A 20,456-nucleotide genomic window follows, 5' to 3' on the forward strand; every position below is an offset into this window, starting at 1 on the left:
TGGAACGAAAAAAGTGTATCGCTAACTACCTTTTCACTGTTGATGCAATGAAACCGCCGCATCAGGCACGACTTTTAAATTGCTAAGTATCTACTACTAACTATATTCGCGAAACATTTTGCACATAGTATTCACATACAACACTGAACGTATCTGAAAAATTGCATCGCTGCATGGCAGGCAGTTCAGGAGATATGTCGTCAGAGACACGGAGATGAGGGTGAAAATGCCGCGTCATAGATGACGTTTAAATTTATTGCTGTTTTGCTGCTAATTCTATTTAACGGACAGTATCCAAATATGTCACTGAACGTACCTACAAAATTAGATCATTGTGCGACACATAGATCAGGAGATATGACGTCATAATCACTGAGCTGCGTGAAAACGAAACTGCTCGGCGAAATAGCTAGAGATACAGCTCAACTTTGTTTATAAATATGTTTCAAATATCTTAAATACATGGGAGATATACGTGACATGAGCGGACCTTGGCTAAGCCACGGTTAAAAAGCTTCGCCTAAACCACTGGTTCGATTTCAACCAGTCTCGGTATACACGCGGCTCACTATCTGGAAATAAAGGTAATGGTGTATGAACCAGCAACATCTTACTGGGGCAGGAGTGATAACGTGGAGAGAGAAGGGTGTAGGAGGAGGAGGAGAAGGACACAGCGGGAGGGGGCGGGGAAATGGACAGAAAAGGAAGAGCAGGGACAGAAACGGAAGAGGGAAGAGGAGAAGGTGCACAGAGAGGGCGGAGAAGGAGATGTACCAACACACGTTTGCAATAAATATGCCGGCCGAAGTGGCCGTGCGGTGAAAGGCGCTGCAGTCTGGAACCGCAAGACCGCTACGGTCGCAGGTTCGAATCCTGCCTCGGGCATGGATGTTTGTGATGTCCTTAGGTTAGTTAGGTTTAACTAGTTCTAAGTTCTAGGGGACTAATGACCTCAGAAGTTGAGTCCCATAGTGCTCAGAGCCATTTGAACCATTTTTTTGGAATAAATATATACCCGCGCAACGTCGAGTTCTGAAGTGGTAGTTTATAAATACCAGGAGTACATCAGTATCTCTCAATTGTGAGCCTATCCAAACCAGGAAGCACTAGGAAATGTTGTGACAGGTGGTTCTTTGTTCCATAAATACTCAGCCTCTTCCTTAATCCATTCCTGAATGGCTTGAGCAGAAATGTAATTAAAGTAAAAAAGACAATAGAAAGCATACTCCGTGTAAACCTGGATAACTTTCATCTTGTCCTTGGACGAGCTACTGGCGGTGGACAGAATTATGGAAACACTAAAAACACATCCCGCTACTGTGTCTAATACGATATATGAAACTCGTTGGCATTCAGAACAGCTTGCAGTCGTCTCTGAACGGATAAAAACAGGTGCTGTATGGTTTTCAAGAGAATCTTATACCATTCTCTCTGCAAAATAGCGACGATTATGGAAATGAATAGCGATCACGAACACTTCGCTCCAAAGTAGATAGCAAAGGCTCAATAATACTGAGATATGGTGACTGGGGGTCACAGGAGATGCGAAAATTCATCCTCGTGCTCACAAAATCAGTCCCGAATGGCGGGAGCTGTGCGAACAGGGGCTCTGTTTTTTTGGAGCATCGCCATTGGGGAACAAACATGGTAAGATAGGACGGATCTGACCAGCCAAAATGGCCGCATAATCCTTCGCGGGAGTGCGATCTTGCAGAGCACTCATGGAGCCTAAGGATTACCACGAGTAGGTTGCCCAAATCATCACCGAACTCCGCCACGTTTGACTCTTTGAACGTAAATTCGGCTAGAAGATAGAGTGTCCACTTCGAAGAGTTATATAAATCAGACAGTAACAATTGCCCCCACTGAGAAGTCATGTAGTTTACGAATATACGTAGAAGAGGACATGCAGCCGCAGGGTCCGGATTTTTTCGGCCTAAAATACCTGGAAAAGAATAACTTAAATGCCCTGAAGGTATCGATAAAATAACACAAGAGTAATATAAAACATATGTAACGTAGTGTTATAAACTGCACTAGAGTAATTAAAAACTTTGTAGGAGGCTGGCCTAGTAATAACAAAACGGATAATTAATTTAAAATCACTTGTTTTTCTTTAAGACATGTCTTTTTTTCGAATATGCAGGAAAATTGTTGCATAACCATGTCAGGGATGTCGCATTGTATGACAGCATACAGAAGTTTTTGGAAGCGCGTGAAAGTACTCTCTATGACAAAAAAATGGCGCACTACGAAGGTATTATCCGACTGGGATGTAAACTTACATGTACAGTCAAATAAATGATTACATTTTCTGAGCCGGCCGGAGTGGCCGAGCGGTTCTAGGCGCTTCAGTCTGGAACCGCGCAACTGCTACGGTCGCAGGTTCGAATCCTGCCTCGGGCATGGATGTGTGTGATGTCCTTAGGTTGGTTAGGTTTAAGTAGTTCTAAGTTCTGGGGGACTGATGACCTCAGATGTTAAGTCCCATAGTGCTCAGAGCCATTTGAACCATTTTTGAAGTTTCTGAAAAACTTCCAATAACGCGTTTATCCACCTCTGACCCTTAAAGCTGTTATTTGGCTTGGCATTGATTGATAGAGTTATTGGATGTCCTCCTCAGCGGTATCGTGCCAAATTCTGTCCAAATGGAGCGTTAGGTTGTCAAAATCCCGAGATGGTTGGAGGGCGCTGCCCATAATATTCCAATCTTTCCCTATTGGGGAGAGTTTCGGCGACCTTGCTGGCCACGGTAGGGTTGGGCAAGCACTACGGAAAGCAGTAGAAACCTTCGCCGTGTGCAGGCGGGCATTATCTTGTTGAATCTTAAGCCCAGGATGGCTTGCCATGGAGGGCAACAAAATGGGGCACAGAATTGCCATGAAAAGAAATAGCATCTCAGTCCATCACTCCAGGTTGTCGGGCCGTATAGCGGGCGACAGTCAGCTTGGTATTCCATTGCTATCAGGAGCGTCTCCAGACACATCTCGCTGGTCGTCAGAACTCAGTTCGAAGTAGGACTTGCCACTGAAGTCTCACCACTGAAGACAATTCTACTCCAGCCATCCTGTGCTTATATTTTTGCAAGATAATGCCTGCCCGCACTTGGCGCGATTTTGTACTGCTTGTCTTTGTGCTTGCTTGTGTTCGCAACCAAGATCGCAGGGTCTCCCCCCAACTGAGAACGTTTGGAGCATATGTGTAGGACCCTCCAACCAGATCGGGATTCCGACGATCTAAAGCGCCAAATGAAGTTGGAACGGTATCCCTCAGGAAGACATCCGACAACTTTGTCAGTAAATACCAATCTCACTAACTGCTTGCGTAAGGGTCAGATATTGACCAAAGCGATACTGACCTGCTGAATTTGTGGAATTGTTTCTCTTGAATAGATCATGGAATTTTTCTGAAACTGTAATCATTTAATTATCTGTGCATCTACATCACATCTACCGATTTCCGTCCCATTCGGATAAATCCTTTGTAGTGGGCCTTTTTTTTTTTGTCTTAGCGTTTACATTGCCAGACAACGCGTCCTTTTGTCAGGAAATCTTTCAGTATTTCATACTGAAACAACTGAAGCGTGCTCTTTGAGATTTTTCTTTAGTTTCTACTCATACCTGGTCCATGTTAACAAGTGACGGGAAAGTGACAGTAAGCAGATGAACCGTCTATTTACTTTCAACATCTACGAATATATTCTTGAGCAACATTGTTACGCTTTTCCTACATGCACTTCCCCTTGTTTGTTATCAGCATTAAAAAGCTGTTGTGTCTAATTCAAACATAAAAAATGTTGTAAAACCTTAAAAATTACATATCATCGAAAAATAAAATAAAACGCTGTACATACACAGTATGACGAAAGAACAAAATTAAATTTACATTCCTATATCCCGAATATCCGCAATTTTAGTACTTGTGAACAATGCGTACCTCTTAATGAAATAAAGATTACAGGTCAACAAACTCCGGGCATTGCCAATAAGCCATAACAAAATGCAATGAAGCTGTCGGTCGATTTACTGACAAAACCACTAAATGTGCAGGTGGTCTCATTAATAAGGGTGTCAATGTTGAGAAATGTTGCCTTCCTGATGAACGAAAAAGTTGCCCTCTCTGTTTCACATCACTAGCTGTACACACTTTTTCTTGTGTATATTAATGACCTTTCATCAGTGACATTACCAGATGCCAAGTTCGTTTTGTTTGCCGATGATACAAACATTGCAATAAATAGAAAATCAAGTGTAGTCTTAGAAACATCAGCTAATAAAATATTTGTGGACATTAATCACTGATTCTTTGTCATTAAACCCTGAAAAAACACGCCATATGCAGTTCAGAACTTGTAAGGGGTGTCCCACGAGTATATGCCTAACATACGATGACAAGCAGATAGAAGAAGTGGGCAGTGTTAAATTCTTGGGATTATAGCTTGATAATAACTTCAACTGGGAGGAGCACACCACAGAACTGCTGAAGCGTCTTAACAAATCTCTATTTGCAATGCGAATTGTGTCAGACATAGCGGATATAAAAATGAAAAAGCTGGCATACTATGCTTACTTTCATTCCATAATGTCATATGTGATTATTTTTTTGGGTAATTCATCAAGCCAAGCTAAAGTTTTTTGGGCACAAAAACGTGCAGTAAGAGTTATATATGGTGTGAACTCAAGAACATCCTGCAGAAGCCTGTTTAGGGAACTAGGGATACTAACTACTGCCTCCCAATATATTTATTCCTTAATGAAATTTGTCATTAAAAATATATCACTTTTTCAAACCAACAGCTCAATTCATGGACTCAATACTAGAAATAAGAATAATCTACACAAGGATTTAAAGTCACTTAGTCTTGCACAAAAAGGTATGCATTACTCAGGAACACACATTTTCAATAACTTGCCAGCAGCCATAAAAAGCTTAACAACCAATGAAATTCAGTTTAAGAGAAACTTAAAGGATTTATTGGTGGCCAGCTCCTACTCCATTGATGAACTTCTTAATAGAATCAACTGATATATATACACTCCTGGAAATTGAAATAAGAACACCGTGAATTCATTGTCCCAGGAAGGGGAAACTTTATTGACACATTCCTGGGGTCAGATACATCACATGATCACACTGACAGAACCACAGGCACATAGACACAGGCAACAGAGCATGCACAATGTCGGCACTAGTACAGTGTATATCCACCTTTCGCAGCAATGCAGGCTGCTATTCTCCCATGGAGACGATCGTAGAGATGCTGGATGTAGTCCTGTGGAACGGCTTGCCATGCCATTTCCACCTGGCGCCTCAGTCGGACCAGCGTTCGTGCTGGACGTGCAGACCGCGTGAGACGACGCTTCATCCAGTCCCAAACATGCTCAATGGGGGACAGATCCGGAGATCTTGCTGGCCAGGGTAGTTGACTTACACCTTCTAGAGCACGTTGGGTGGTACGGGATACATGCGGACGTGCACTGTCCTGTTGGAACAGCAAGTTCCCTTGCCGGTCTAGGAATGGTAGAACGATGGGTTCGATGACGGTTTGGATGTACCGTGCACTATTCAGTGTCCCCTCGACGATCACCAGTGGTGTACGGCCAGTGTAGGAGATCGCTCCCCACACCATGATGCCGGGTGTTGGCCCTGTGTGCCTCGGTCGTATGCAGTCCTGATTGTGGCGCTCACCTGCACGGCGCCAAACACGCATACGACCATCATTGGCACCAAGGCAGAAGCGACTCTCATCGCTGAAGACGACACGTCTCCATTCGTCCCTCCATTCACGCCTGTCGCGACACCACTGGAGGCGGGCTGCTCGATGTTGGGGCGTGAGCGGAAGACGGCCTAACGGTGTGCGGGACCGTAGCCCAGCTTCATGGAGACGGTTGCGAATGGTCCTCGCCGATACCCCAGGAGCAACAGTGTCACTAATTTGCTGGGAAGTGGCGGTGCGGTCCCCTACGGCACTGCGTAGGATCCTACGGTCTTGGCGTGCATCCGTGCGTCGCTGCGGTCCGGTCCCAGGTCGACGGGCACGTGCACCTTCCGCCGACCACTGGCGACAACATCGATGTACTGTGGAGACCTCACGCCCCACGTGTTGAGCAATTCGGCGGTACGTCCACCCGGCCTCCCACATGCCCACTATATGCCCTCGCTCAAAGTCCGTCAACTGCACATACGGTTCACGTCCACGCTGTCGCGGCATGCTACCAGTGTTAAAGACTGCGATGGAGCTCCGTATGCCACGGCAAACTGGGTGACACTGACGGCGGCGGTGCACAAATGCTGCGCAGCTAGCGCCATTCGGCGGCCAACACCGCGGTTCCTGGTGTGTCCGCTGTGCCGTGCGTGTGATCATTGCTTGTACAGCCCTCTCGCAGTGTCCGGAGCAAGTATGGTGGGTCTGACACACCGGTGTCAATGTGTTCTTTTTTCCATTTCCAGGAGTGTATATATATAACTCCTGCACAATTTCAGCGCAGTAATGTGTTCATTCCAAATAAGTGTGTGTGTGTGTGTGTGTGTGTGTCTGCACCATTACAGTACAGTAATGTGTTCATTGTAAATAAGTATTATAGTAGTTGTATTACACATTTATTACCTTATAAATAAATAAATAAACTTTTTTATTTTAAATTCAATGCATTAGTATTTGTAAAATGATTCTTTCTTATAATGTTCATTAAAAAATGACGATTATTCCACTTGGGACCTGTGGAATGGTGCATTAGCTTATTTGTTCGAGTTGTAAATATTTGTCATGTACTGTTGTTTTTCTGACATATTCTACATCCTGGAGGACCTCCTCACTATGGATCAATTGGGATGAAAGTAAATCTAATCTAATCTCTAAACACATCTCTGTAAGCCTGAAATGGCTATTGGTGTAAAGAAATCACACTTGCCAAAAGCTTACTTCTTCAAAATGAAGGTGATGGATAGGAACTGTGGGGCGCTAATTTAAAGTAGCATATTGTGTTATATTTATTTTCATTTGCTGAAGGGCTGTTCATTTGTACTATGTAGCTGCTGATCAGTACCTTGTCTGTAGAAGTAAGAAGACTTCGTCATTGGAATTACTGACAACCTATGCGAATTAACAATGAGTGGTGCTTATTTTTTTCAATTAATTCCATAATCACTACCGTAAATAAGCACCACATTTTAGCATGGGCCTCTCTATAATCTACTGTGACATAATTCAGCTGATCGATATGGCTACAAATAGTTGCACATGTCGGCACGAATGAAACCTGCCGCTTTGGTTTTGAGACCATCCTCTGTCCCTTTCGGCAACTAACAATACACGAGGGGTGCAGGCAAAGCTATTTGTAACATCGTACCCAGGGTCGATAGTGCTCCTCTGGTTTGGTACAGTGCTGAAGAACTAAATCAGAGGTTCAGACAACTCTGAGACTGTATCGGATACGAATTTATCGACCTGCGCTATCAGGTGCAAAATTGTACGTTCCCATTAACGGGTATGGCGTGCACCACACACAGGAAGCGGCTACTAGGGTAGCAGAGTACGTGTGGGGTGTGCATGGAGCCTTTTTAGGTTGGAGGGATGCCCCCTTGGAATCAGAGACGAATTTCCCGCCATATTCTCTGAGGATAGTCGTCCTCGCAGATCGGATATAGAAAACATTAACATGATGTTAGTAAACTGCAGGAGCTTCCAAGGAAAGGTTTCTGAATTAATATCGCGTATTGAAAGTTATAATGCACAAATGCTGTTTGGAACATTAAGTTGATTGAAACCGGAAGTGAATAGCAACAAATTCTAAGCCCAGATTGGTGTGTTTATAGCAAGGACAGGTTAGTCACCAACGATAGCGATGAATTGATTGCAGTAAAGAATACGATAATATCTAGCGAGGTTATCACCGATTCCAAATGTAATTAATCTGGGTGAAGTTAAGCATCAAAGATCAGTAAAAAATAATAATCGGATGTCTTTATAGACCGTCTGGGTCAACGACTGTAGTGGTAGAGCGCTTCAGAGCGAAGTCGCAGTATATTGTTAGTAACTTACCCCTGTAATAGGGGGCGACTTCAGCTTGTCAGATACGGATTGGGAGAGTCGTGCTACCTAGACTGGCGCCAGTCTTATGGCATCATTTTGAATGTCTTGTCCGAAAATTACTCCGAGTAGGTAATTAGAGAACCAACTCGAGAAGGAAAAGTCTTTGACTTCCTGAATACAAAGAGACGTACTCACCGAATCAATTCACGTAGTGGACGATATCAGTGATCATAAGGCTGTTATAGCCACTATGACTACATGTATCACAAGGAATGATAAGCAAGGCAGAATAATATTTTTGCTCCACAGGACTGACGGGATACACATTGCAGAGTATCTAATTTGTCAACAACAAATATTCATTGCTAAAGACGAGGACGTGGAACACAAACGGAAAAAATTCAAAAGCACCGTTCAATATACCTTACCTTCCGAGCAAGGTCTTAAGGAAAGGGAAAGACCCACAGTGGTTTAACAGCTGTGTTAAAAAATTGCTACGTACGTCTACATCTACATGGATACTCCACAAATCACAGATAAGTGCCTGGCGGAGGGTTCATCGAACCACCTTTCAGAATTCTCTATTATTCCAATGTCGTATAGTGCGCGGAAAGAACGAACACCTATATCTTTCCGTACGAGCTCTGATTTCCCTTATTTTATCGTGGTGATCGTTTCTCCCTATATTGGTCAGTGTCAAAAAAATATTTTCGCATTCGGAGGAGAAAGTTGGTAATTGGAATTTCGTGAGAAGATTCTGTCGGAACGAAAAACGCCTTTCTTTTAATGATGTCCAGCCCAAGTCCTGTATCATTTCTGTGAAACTCTCTCCCATATTTCGCGATAATACAAAACGTGCTGCCCTTCTTTGAACTTATTCGATGTACTGCGTCAGTCATATCTGGTAAGGATCCCACACCGTGCAGCAGTATTCTAAAAGAGGACGGACAAGCGTAGTGTAGGCAGTCTCCTTAATAGATCTGTTACATTTTCTGAATGTCCTGCCAATAAAACGCATCTTTGGTTAGCCTTCCACGCAACATTTTCCATGTGTTCCTTCCAGTTTAAGTTGTTCGTAATTGTAATACCTAGGTATGTAGCTGAATTTATGGCTTTTAGATTAGACTGATTTATCGTGTCGAGTAAACAAAGAGAGCTTCATCACACAAACAGGAGAAGTCAAAACGTAAAAGACAAACAAAAGCTGAACGAAGGGAAAATGAACGTAAGGAGATTAATGAGAGAAGTGTTCAATGACTTTGAAAGTAAAATTTTTTCAAACGATCTCACTGAAAACCCTAAGAGCTTTTCGTGTTACGTAAAATCAGCAAGTGGGTCGAAATCATCTATCCAGTCACTCAGTTACCATACAGGCACCGAAACGGAAGTTCAAATGGTTCAAATGGCTCTGAGCACTATGGGACTCAACTGCTGTGGTCATCAGTCCCCTAGAACTTAGAACTACTTAAACCTAACTAACCTAAGGACATCACACACATCCATGCCCGAGGCAGGATTCGAACCTGCGACCGTAGCGGTCGCACGGTTCCGGACTGCGCGCCTAGAACCGCGAGACCACCGCGGCCGGCGAAACGGAAGTTGTTGTTGTTGTTGTTGTGGTCTTCAGTCCTGAGACTGGTTTGATGCAGCTCTCCATGCTACTCTATCCTGTGCAAGCTTCTTCATCTCCCAGTACCTACTCCAACCTACATCCTTCTGAATCTGCTTAGTGTATTCATCTCTTGGTCTCCCTCTACGATTTTTACCCTCCACGCTGCCCTCCAATACTAAATTGACGATCCCTTGATGCCTCAGAACATGTCCTACCAACCGATCCCTTCTTCTGGTCAAGTTGAGCCACAAACTTCTCTTCTCCCCAATCCTGTTCAATACTTCCTCATTAGTTATGTGATCTACCCATCTAATCTTCAGCATTCTTCTGTAGCACCACATTTCGAAAGCTTCTATTCTCTTCTTGTCCAAACTATTTATCGTCCATGTTTCACTTCCATACATGGCTACACTCCATACAAATACTTTCAGAAATGACTTCCTGACACTTAAATCTATACTCGATGTTAACAAATTTCTCTTCTCCAGAAACGCTTTCCTTCCCATTGCCAGTCTACATTTTATATCCTCTCTACTTCGACCATCAGTTATTTTGCTCCCCAAATAGCAAAACTCCTTTACTACTTTAAGTGTCTCATTTCCTAATCTAATTCCCTCAGCATCACCCGACTTAATTCGTCTACATTCCATTATCCTCGTTTTGCTTTTGTTGATGTTCATCTAATATCCTCCTTTCAAGACACTGTCCATTCCATTCAACTGCTCTTTCAAGTCCTTTTCTGTCTCTGACAGAATTACAATGGCATCGGCGAACCTCAAAGTTTTTATTTCTTCTCCATGGATTTTAATACCTACTCCGAATTTTTCTTTTGTTTCCTTTACTGCTTGCTCAATATACAGATTGAATAACATCGGGGAGAGGCTACAACCCTGTCTCACTCCCTTCCCAACCACTGCTTCCCTTTCATGTCACTCGACTCTTATAACTGCCATCTGGTTTCTGTACAAATTGTAAATAGCTTTTCGCTCCCTGTATTTTACCCCTGCCACCTTTAGAATTTGAAAGAGAGTATTCCAGTCAACATTGTCAAAAGCTTTCTCTCTGTCTACAAATGCTAGAAACGTAGGTTTGCCTTTTCTTAATCTTTCTTCTAAGATAAGTCGTAAGGTCAGTATTGCCTCACGTGTTCCAGTATTTCTACGGAATCCAAACTGTGTAACCTCCCCACAAAAATTTTGAAAGACAATATTTAAATGTTAATGGGAATAGAGCTAAGTGTAACCTTGCCGCAAAAATGTGAAAGAAATCTTATTCAGATGCAAATAGACATAGAGCCAAATGTTACCTCCCGTAATTACTTTTAAATGAATAGAATAGAATAAGAATTGCAAAAAGTGCCAAACGTTAGCCTTCCACAGTAATAAAAGTCAATGATAATAAAAGTGTGCAAAAATGTTAAGTCCCCACAAAATTAACGTCATGATCAACCTGATAAATTTTATAAGGTCATCTGCGATGACCTTAGGCCCTGTGCAAATCTGATTAATTGATTCTGGCAGGAAAAGCATAGGAAGTATTGTTTCAATTGTAATGATTATTTTCTTAAAAAAATTGCTTTCAGAACAAAATTATTATTGGGGTGATTCTTGAACAAATTAATTACTGTTAAGATACATTACAGTATCAGATGAGCGCAATGCTGCTTCATTACCTTATTTAAAAATACACCTCGTCCTGAACCTTGACCAGAGCCCCATGTCGACGCCCGCCGACTACTCACACACAACTCCAAATGTCTCTCGCGCGCTACTACATGCTCTCGCGACTCGCTACGTACAACAACAGCCTCGCAACTGCAACTACCGACTCCCTACATGCAACTGAACTCTCGCGCGGTCAAGCGCAGACTAGCAACGATAAATAACTCTCTGGTCAGAGATTCGAGATTCTGTCATGCCTCGCCATCGCTGCTACTGAGTACATACGCGTTTCAACTGATCTTCCCCGAGGTCAGCTTCTACTAGTTTTTCCATTCGTCTGTAAAGAATTCGTGTTAGTATTTTGCAACTGTGGCTTATTAAACTAATTGTTCGGTAATTTTCACATCTGTCAACACCTGCTTTCTTTGGGATTGGAATTATTATATTCTTCTTGAAGTCTGAGGGTATTTCGCCTGTTTCATACATCTTGCTCACCAGATGGTTGAGTTTTGTCAGAACTGGCTCTACCAAGGCCGTCAGTAGTTCCAATGGAATGTTGTCTCCTCCGGGGGCCTTGTTTCGACTCAGGTCTTTCAGTGCTCTGTAAACTCTTCACGCAGTATCGTATCTCCCGTTTCATCTTCATCTACATCCTCTTCCATTTCCATAATATTGTCCTAAAGTACATCGCCCTTGTATAGACCCTCTATATACTTCTTTCACCTTTCTGCTTTTCCTTCTTTGCTTAGAACTTGGTTTCCATCTGAGCTCTTGATGTTCATACAAGTGGTTCTCTTTTCTCCAAAGGTCTCTTTAATTTTCCTGTAGGCAGTATCTATCTTACCCCTAGTGAGATAAGCCTCTACATCCTTACATTTGTCCTCTAGCCATCCCTGCTTAGCCATTTTGCACTTCCTGTCGATCTCATTTTTGAGACGTTTGTATTCCTTTTTGCCTGCTTCATTTACTGCATTTTTATATTTTCTCCTTTCATCAATTAAATTCAATATTTCTTCTGTTACCCAAGGATTTCTACTAGCCCTCGTCTTTTTACCTACTTTATCCTCTGCTGCCTTCACTACTTCTTCCCTCAAAGCTACCCATTCTTCTTCTACTGTATTTCTTTCCCCCATTCCTGTCAATTGTTCCCTTATGCTATCCCTGAAACTCTGTACAACCTCTGGTTCTTTCAGTTTGTCCAGGTCCCATCTCCTTAAATTCCCACCTTTTTGTACTTTCTTCAGTTTTAATCTAAAGTTCATAACCAATAGATTGTGGTCAGAGTCCACATCTGCCCCTGGAAATGTCTTACAATTTAAAACCTGGTTCCTAAATCTCTGTCTTACCATTATATAATCTATCTGATACCTTTTAGTATCTCCAGGGTTCTGCCATGTATACAACCTTCTTTCATGATTCTTAAACCAAGTGTTAGCTATAATTAAGTTGTGCTCTGTGCAAAATTCTACCAGGCGGCTTCCTCTTTCATTTCTTAGCCCCAATCCATAGTCACCTACTACGTTTCCTTCTCTCCCTTTTCCTACACTCGAATTCCAGTCACCCATGACTATTAAATTTTCGTCTCCCTTCACTATCTGAATAATTTCTTTTATTTCATCATACATTTCTTCAATTTCTTCGTCATCTGCAAAGCTAGTTGGTATATAAACTTGTACTACTGTAGTAGGTGTGGGCTTCGTATCTATCTTGGCCACAATAATGTGTTCACTATGGTGTTTGTAGTAGCTTACCCGCATTCCTATTTTCCTATTTATTATTAAACCTACTCCTGCATTACCCCTATTTGATTTTGTGTTTATAGCCCTGTAGTCACCTGACCAGAAGTCTTGTTCCTCCTGCCACCGAACTTCACTAATTCCCACTATATCTAACCTATCCATTTCCCTTTTTAAATTTTCTAACCTACCTGCCCGATTAAGGGATCTGACATTCCACGCTCTGATCCGTAGAACGCCAGTTTTCTTTCTCCCGATAACGACATCGAGTAGTCCCCGCCCGGAGATCCGAATGGGGGACTATTTTACCTCCGGAATATTTTACCCAAGAGGACGCCATCATCATTTAATCATACAGTAAAGCTGCATGCCATCGGGAAAAATTACGGCTGTAGTTTCCCCTTGCTTTCAGCCGTTCGCAGTACCAGCACAGCAACGCCGGTTTGGTTATTGTTACAAGGCCAGATCAGTCAATCATCCAGACTGTTGCCCTTGCAACTACTGAAAAGGCTGCTGCCCCTCTTCAGGAACCACACGTTTGTCTGGCCTCTGAAGGAAACGGAAGGTAACAGAGAAAAGGCCGAAAACCTGAATTCTGTCATCGTAATTTCTTCACCGTGGAAAGTCGTAATAATGTTCCTCTTTCCGATCACCGCACGAACGTCCAAATGGCAGATATTGAGATAACCGGTAACGGAATAGAAAAGCAACTACAATCGCTTAGAGGTGGAAACGCATCAGGACCAGATTAGATGCCTATAAGACTCTAGAAAGATTATGCGAAAGAACTTGCTCCCCTTCTAGTAGCAGTTTATCGTATTTCGTTGGAGCAACGAAGTGTACGTACGTATTAGAAATAAGACTGGTCTTTCCCCTTTTGAACAAGGGCCGTAGGACAGTTGCACATAATTATATATTTGTATCGCTGACGTCAATCTGTTGTAGAATTACGGAACATGTTTCATGCTCAAGAGTTATGACGTTTTTGGAGAAACTCAGCTCACTCTGTCACACGAGATTCATGGCGCCGCAGACAACAGCGCTCAGGTTGCTGCTGTGTTCCTTGACTTCAGGAAGGTATTTTACACCGTACCCGCACTGCGGTCTAGTGAAAAAAATACGAGCTTATCGAGTATTGGACCACCTTTGTGACTGGGTTCAGGACTTTCTTTGCTGACAGAACTCAGCATGTCGCTCTTGAAGGAACAAAATCTACAAAGCACTCCATCTTCAGGCCACAAGTGCCCCATCGAGACCATCCGACCGCCGTGTCATCCTAAGCTGAGGATGCGAATAGGAGGGGCGCATGGTCAGCACACCGCTCTCCCGGCCGTTACGATGGTCGAGTAGCTCCTCAGTTGGCATCACGAGGCTGAGTGCACCCCGAAAAACGGCAACAGCGCATGGCCGCCCTGATGGTCACCCATCCAAAGGCCGGCCACGCCCGACAGCGCATAACTTCGGTGATCTCACGGGAACCGGTGTATCCACTGCGGCAAGGCCGTTGCCGAACAAAAGCTACAGATGTAATGGTAATTTTCGGAGTATCCCAAGGAAGCCTGGTAAGACTGTTAATGTTTACAATATACATAAATGATCTAGTAGAAAGCGTTGGAAGAATTTACGCCTATTCGCAGATGATGCGTTTGTCTATAAGAAAGTATCAGCGTGAGAAGACAGTATCAAATGGTTCAAATGGCTCTGGGCACTATGGGACTTAACATCTGAGGTCTTCAGTCCCCTAGACTTAGAACTACTTAAACCTAACTAACCTAAGGACATCACACACATCCATGCCCGAGGCAGGATTCGTACCTGCGACCATAGCAGCTGCGTGGTTTCGGACTGAAGCGTCTAGAATCGCAGGGCCACAGCGGCCGGCAAGACAACCTACAGAAGACTGGAGAATGGCGCAGTCTCTGGCAGTTGAGCTTGAACGTAAATAAATGTAACATATTGCATACACATCGGAAAAGAAATCCACTACTGTATGACTCCACTATTGATGGCAAATTGCTGGAAACAGTATATGCCTATCTAGGAGTAAGTGTCCAGAGTGACTTTAAATGCGATAACCACATAAAACTAATAGTAGGAGAAGCAGACGCCAGACTGAGATTCATAGGAAGATTCTTCAGGAAGCGTAATTCATCCACGAAAGAAGTGATTGACAAGGCGCTTGTTCGGTCGATCCCTGAGTGTTATTCATCTATCTGGCACCCTTTTCTGGAGTATTATTAAAAAATCTGGGACCCTTACCAGGTAGCGCAGATAAGAGAGAGAGAGAGAGAGAGAGAGAGAGAGAGAGAGAGAGAGTGAGGGAGAGAGAGAGGGAGAGAGAGCGGCGCGTTTCGTCTCGGGATCGTTTGATCGGCGTGAAACCTTTACAGAGATGCTCATCAAAGGCAGACGTTACAAGAGAGGCGTTACGTGTCAACGACAGGTTTCCTATTGAAATTTCGAGAGAGAACTTTCCGGGAGAAGTCGGAAGCATATTTTATCATCCCACATACATCTAGCGAAATGATCACGATGAAACAATAAATAGAGAAATTAAAACTAATACAGAGACTTGCCAATAATAATTCTTCCCACGCGCCATTCGCGCATTCGGGGAAGGGGGACGACCATCTAGTGGTAGCAGAAGTACCCCCATCACATACCGTGAGCTGGCTTGCGGAGTATCAATGTAGATGCAGAAGTGTTGTCAGCAATAAATGAAGTTGTCTCTCAGTTGTTCCCTAGTCGACAATGAGTTGTAAGTGAGCAGTGATGCATGGATACGGTTTCCTTAGAATTTTGTGCATTGTGAGGTATAAAATAATAGTGAATAGTGTGCGGCGTGCACAGTATTCGTGGCTTGAATGGCTTGATTATGTATTGTGCTATTTCAGCAAGATCACCAATAAAACCAGATACCTATTATCAGCGTAACAAGTCGTTTGATCTCAACATTGCCTCTCCCGGCTAATAATCGTCACTTTGATAAAGAAATCTCCCCCTGAGATTTGGGTAGCAATATTGTCTGTAAAGTAGTGTAAATGGCACTAAATTGCAAATCGTTTATCAAATTTAATGCTACTGTTATATGAGGTGGAAGCACTTCTCTTTAGAAAAGTGATCAGTTTGTCACAGAATACTACACGCACACAACACGTGTTTTTCCTATTAAAATATTTCATGAAAGCAGTGCGAAATAATCAGGCTTCATATATCGGCAGATAAGAATTTATATAACGTAACGTGCTATCTGCACTGTATTTAAAGATTCAATTTAAGTTGAATTTGTCTTTTCAAAGTAGGTTCTGGGCCACCAATTCACAATTATTATAGTAATTATTTATAACCAACAACATTTGTGTCTGATAAAATTCCTAATGAAAACTGCCGCTGCAATATTTTACTAAAATGGCGGCTGACATGAGACAATCACTTATCGATTGTCGCGTCAGATCCTATTTTACCACAAAAAAATAATATATATTAAATCATTTTGCTTTAGCCTCATTATGCATTAACAGTTGAAAATATTATCAATGAAAATTGCTTTATTACTTTTCTACCATTTAATAATAAACTGCACTGTAAACACTAACGCTAATGGCTGCGCTCATTAGTAGCTGAGCGGAATAATTAACACTTATATAGGATGAGAATTACAATGGATTAAACTTCGAAATAAATAAAAATCATTTCACATCCAAAGTAACTATTTTGCAAGTATTAATTAACAACACATTACAGTTTCTTACAGACCTCAGTGCTACATCAATCACATCCAGTCAGTTTAATGATTCGAAGAAGAAGCCTCATTCATCTACAATTATCACAGATAACCAAAGATGATTTGCATTATCTTTTTTCCATGAACATTGAGATATTATTGACACAGAAAATTAAATTATTACACAAATAATAATTATAAAAAAGCGACCGATTTTCCTAAGTTATTTATACCTCTTAAACGATCGTAAACCGAAAATGTAAATGAAAAAATCAAAAGTAAAATTTTTTTATCGAATTCATGGACAAAAATTAGAATTTCATAAGTGGAATTGATAGCATAAAGGGAACGTTTAGCACGAACTGACCGTCATTATATCCATGGTTGGTTTGTTATAAAGCAGTTACACGCGAGCTTTGTTTAGTCACGTATAACACATTGCAGTCATGACATTCATGATTCAGTAATTTCAAAAACTTTCTCGAATCTGCAAAAATGCATATGAATTTTGAGTGGCATGAAGAAGCAATTCACAAGTCATAATACTATGACAAACAAATCTAAGAGGGTAGAACAACTGCGCTAAATGTTCTTTACCGATTATTTTGTGCATTACATACAAGTTCAAACGCTGTTTTTGATGACTTATTACAGTTTAGGGTACAGTCAGGTGACGAAACTTTGCAGGAAAACTTTGTAAGGGCCACTAAAAATGCGACCTATATTTATCATAGAAACCAAAATGATTAACTTTCAGAAACAAACTAGGCCTATACAGTTTTACGGTATGCATAAACGTGTGTGAACGAGAACAGGACACAGTTTTCACATCAATCGATTTGAAAATCACTGTCGAAGCTTGTGACAGTGGTCCAGAAGTACAAAATATAGGAAATATTATCCATACTGTTGAGTGGTACTTAAGTAAATAAATTAGTGAAATCAAAGTGAACTAGAAATTAGAATATAAATGAAAAACTTGGTTTAGTTTAGAGAGTTACATACTCGCAAACAGCGGGCAGAACGCAGAACAGAAGAGACAATGACCGTGAAGTCAGCAAGTTCCACATAAGCGGGCGCTGTCGATTCAGCCGTCAGGGCATTGCCCGACCGGCTCACGTGTTTCTCAGTTGTCGTATGTGAGCAAAGGCCCTCGCCTACATCCCAAGAGCCAATGACCGACGTTAAGAAGATTCTTCGAGAAGCTTCTCAATGTGACAGAAGAGGCAATGACCGTAAAGTCGTTCACCTCCAATAAATTGAAGTGAATAAATACGCGAGACGCAGTGGGCCAGACAGATGAAGACGGAGGGAGACGGAGACGGAGACGAAGAAGACGAAGAAGTAGCAGTAGTTTTCAGTCAGTTTCGGTGCTGAAGACCGTCATGCAAGAAGAGTCTACATCATGCACAGACGCACCAAGTCCGCCGCTGTAATGGAATAGCAAGCAGCAGCTGCGGCGCCAGAAGACAGAAGTTAAAAGGTATTTGAAGTTTGATTTTTACGTACCCGGGTGACTCGTGAGGACGGGAAGGAGACGGCCTCACCTCAGCAGTCACCTGTGAGCTAGGATGAAGACCTGACAGCCGAAGACTGGCAAGCGGGAGTCCGTGGTTCGAGTCCGGGACACTGGCCTTGCCCCGCCGCGCCGCTCCGCTGGCCGACGCACAACACACGCGGCCGCTTAGAGAAGAGAAACACTGGGACGCCACACCCAAGGTATCATCCGATGCACGACTTCGCTCGCAATAATTAAACCGGCCACCTCACGCTGCGCGTCTCCAGTCAGCTGGGCGAGACGGCGACACGAGATACACACCGCTACGCGTAATCAGACGCCGCCGCCGCCGCTGCCGCAGCAGAAGACTTCACAAACGACACAGCTGCCGCTCTCCGAACCAGAACATTCAGTAATATACAGTTGTACAGATCTTCAATAAAAGTTATCTTATGTAAAAATGATGTTTCATTCGACCTCATACCCGAGCCAAGGAAGAACCCACCCTGCCCACATGTTGTTAAGAGAGAAAAGTTAATTTATTTAATATTTTCACCCTGACAGAATGCTTTAGAATGCTCATCCTGACAATTGACAGCATCGAAAGAGAAAACCCAGTTACATTTAGTGACAGAAGTGTCACATTTAGTAAGACAATTGTTACATTTGGTGTCAGAGAAAAAACCCTTGGCTCAATATGAGGTGTGAATGACAGTCACTAAACGTCCGCAGTTAGTATTGTTTAATGTGTGAAAGGATAGATGTTTGCATAGTAGTCGTAATATTTTCTTTATTTAGAAGTTTATTCTCTCTCATAATTTTAAGAGTTTGTCGAAAATATTTAAATATCTTATGAATTCAGTGTGGTAATATGGTGTAACTAATAGTTTGTAAAATGATGACACGAAATCGTACAAAGTCAGAGTCAGCACCACAAGCGGTTTCTACTGAGGAAGCTATTCAGATGTTAGTTAATCAGATAGAACAGCTTAAAAGTGATAATAATGCATTATTTAAACAGTTGAGTGAGGTTAGGCAAACCAGTTCAATCCCTCCCACCCTAGATTCCTCAGCAGCAGCCTTAGTAACTCCTTTTTCAGGTAAACCTGGCGAGGACATAACAGCCTTTTTTGATGATTTAGTAGCAGCTGCAAAGTTAGGATCATGGTCAGATGAACAGCTCTTACAAATGACAAAATTAAGATTGCTAGGAGAGGCTAAAGCACACGTATTATACCATGAAGAATTACGGAATGCTCCAACATTTGAGGAATTGAAGAAAGGATTGCTTAAACGTTTTCAAAAACAGAACAGCTGTAGATTTTATAGGGAAAAATTAAACACTATCACTCAGAGGCAAAACGAGTCGTTAGAAAGCTTTGTAGATAGGATTAGAAAAGTTAATATTAACACCTATCAGTTGACAACTAGTGATGAAGCAAATAAAGTTATTTTACAAGAGGCAGAAAATAGAGCTCTGGATACATTTTTGCGTGGGTTGCCTCCTGAAACGTCCCGTCGTGTCAGGGCAGAGTTTCCTAAAAATTTAGCAAAAGCTGTATCTGTGGCGACGGCTTTCGAAGAAATAGCCACCAGATACAAGGAGAAGCGAAATGTATTTTCAGCAGGAGTACGATGTTTTAGGTGCGGTCGACAGGGCCATATAGCAAAAAACTGCAGACAACCTCAATGCACTAATTGTCAAAGAATAGGTCACATATTCAAGGAATGCAGGTCTAAGAAAGTTTTTGGAAATAGAAATCAGTTAAACTCAAACGGGAATGTCGGAGCCGCCGCCAGGCGTTCCCAATAAAATTTCATGCCATTAAGGCGAATGTGAAGGCCGAATGCTGGTTATCTGCTACCATACAGGACAAAGAGGCAAGGATACTGGTGGATACAGGCGCAAACGTATCAATAGTAAGTAATGAATGTATTGGAGAAAAGAAATATGACCCTCCAAGGTATAGATTGAGTGGAGTAGGAGGAGGTACAGTGAAGTCATTAGGATGTACATCATTGATTTTCTATATTCACGGTGTACAATTTCAAGAAGATGTAGAAGTGGTAACAAAGGTAACTGACGGGTACGACGCGATCCTAGGGTTGGATTTCCTGAATAAACATCACGCTAAAATCGACCCCAGACAGCAAACTGTAGAACTTAGCGGAATAGTGTTTCAGCTAGGTGAC

At 42.4% G+C, this 20,456-nt stretch overlaps 1 pseudogene; it reads right to left on the bottom strand.

Annotated features, from left to right (window-relative positions):
- Positions 1–14,432: 14,432 nt before the first annotated feature.
- Positions 14,433–14,550, bottom strand: LOC126204840 (5S ribosomal RNA; annotated as a pseudogene).
- Positions 14,551–20,456: the final 5,906 nt, after the last annotated feature.

Source organism: Schistocerca nitens, chromosome 9 (genome assembly GCF_023898315.1).
Source record: "Schistocerca nitens isolate TAMUIC-IGC-003100 chromosome 9, iqSchNite1.1, whole genome shotgun sequence".
Taxonomy (NCBI): Eukaryota; Metazoa; Arthropoda; class Insecta; order Orthoptera; family Acrididae; genus Schistocerca; species Schistocerca nitens.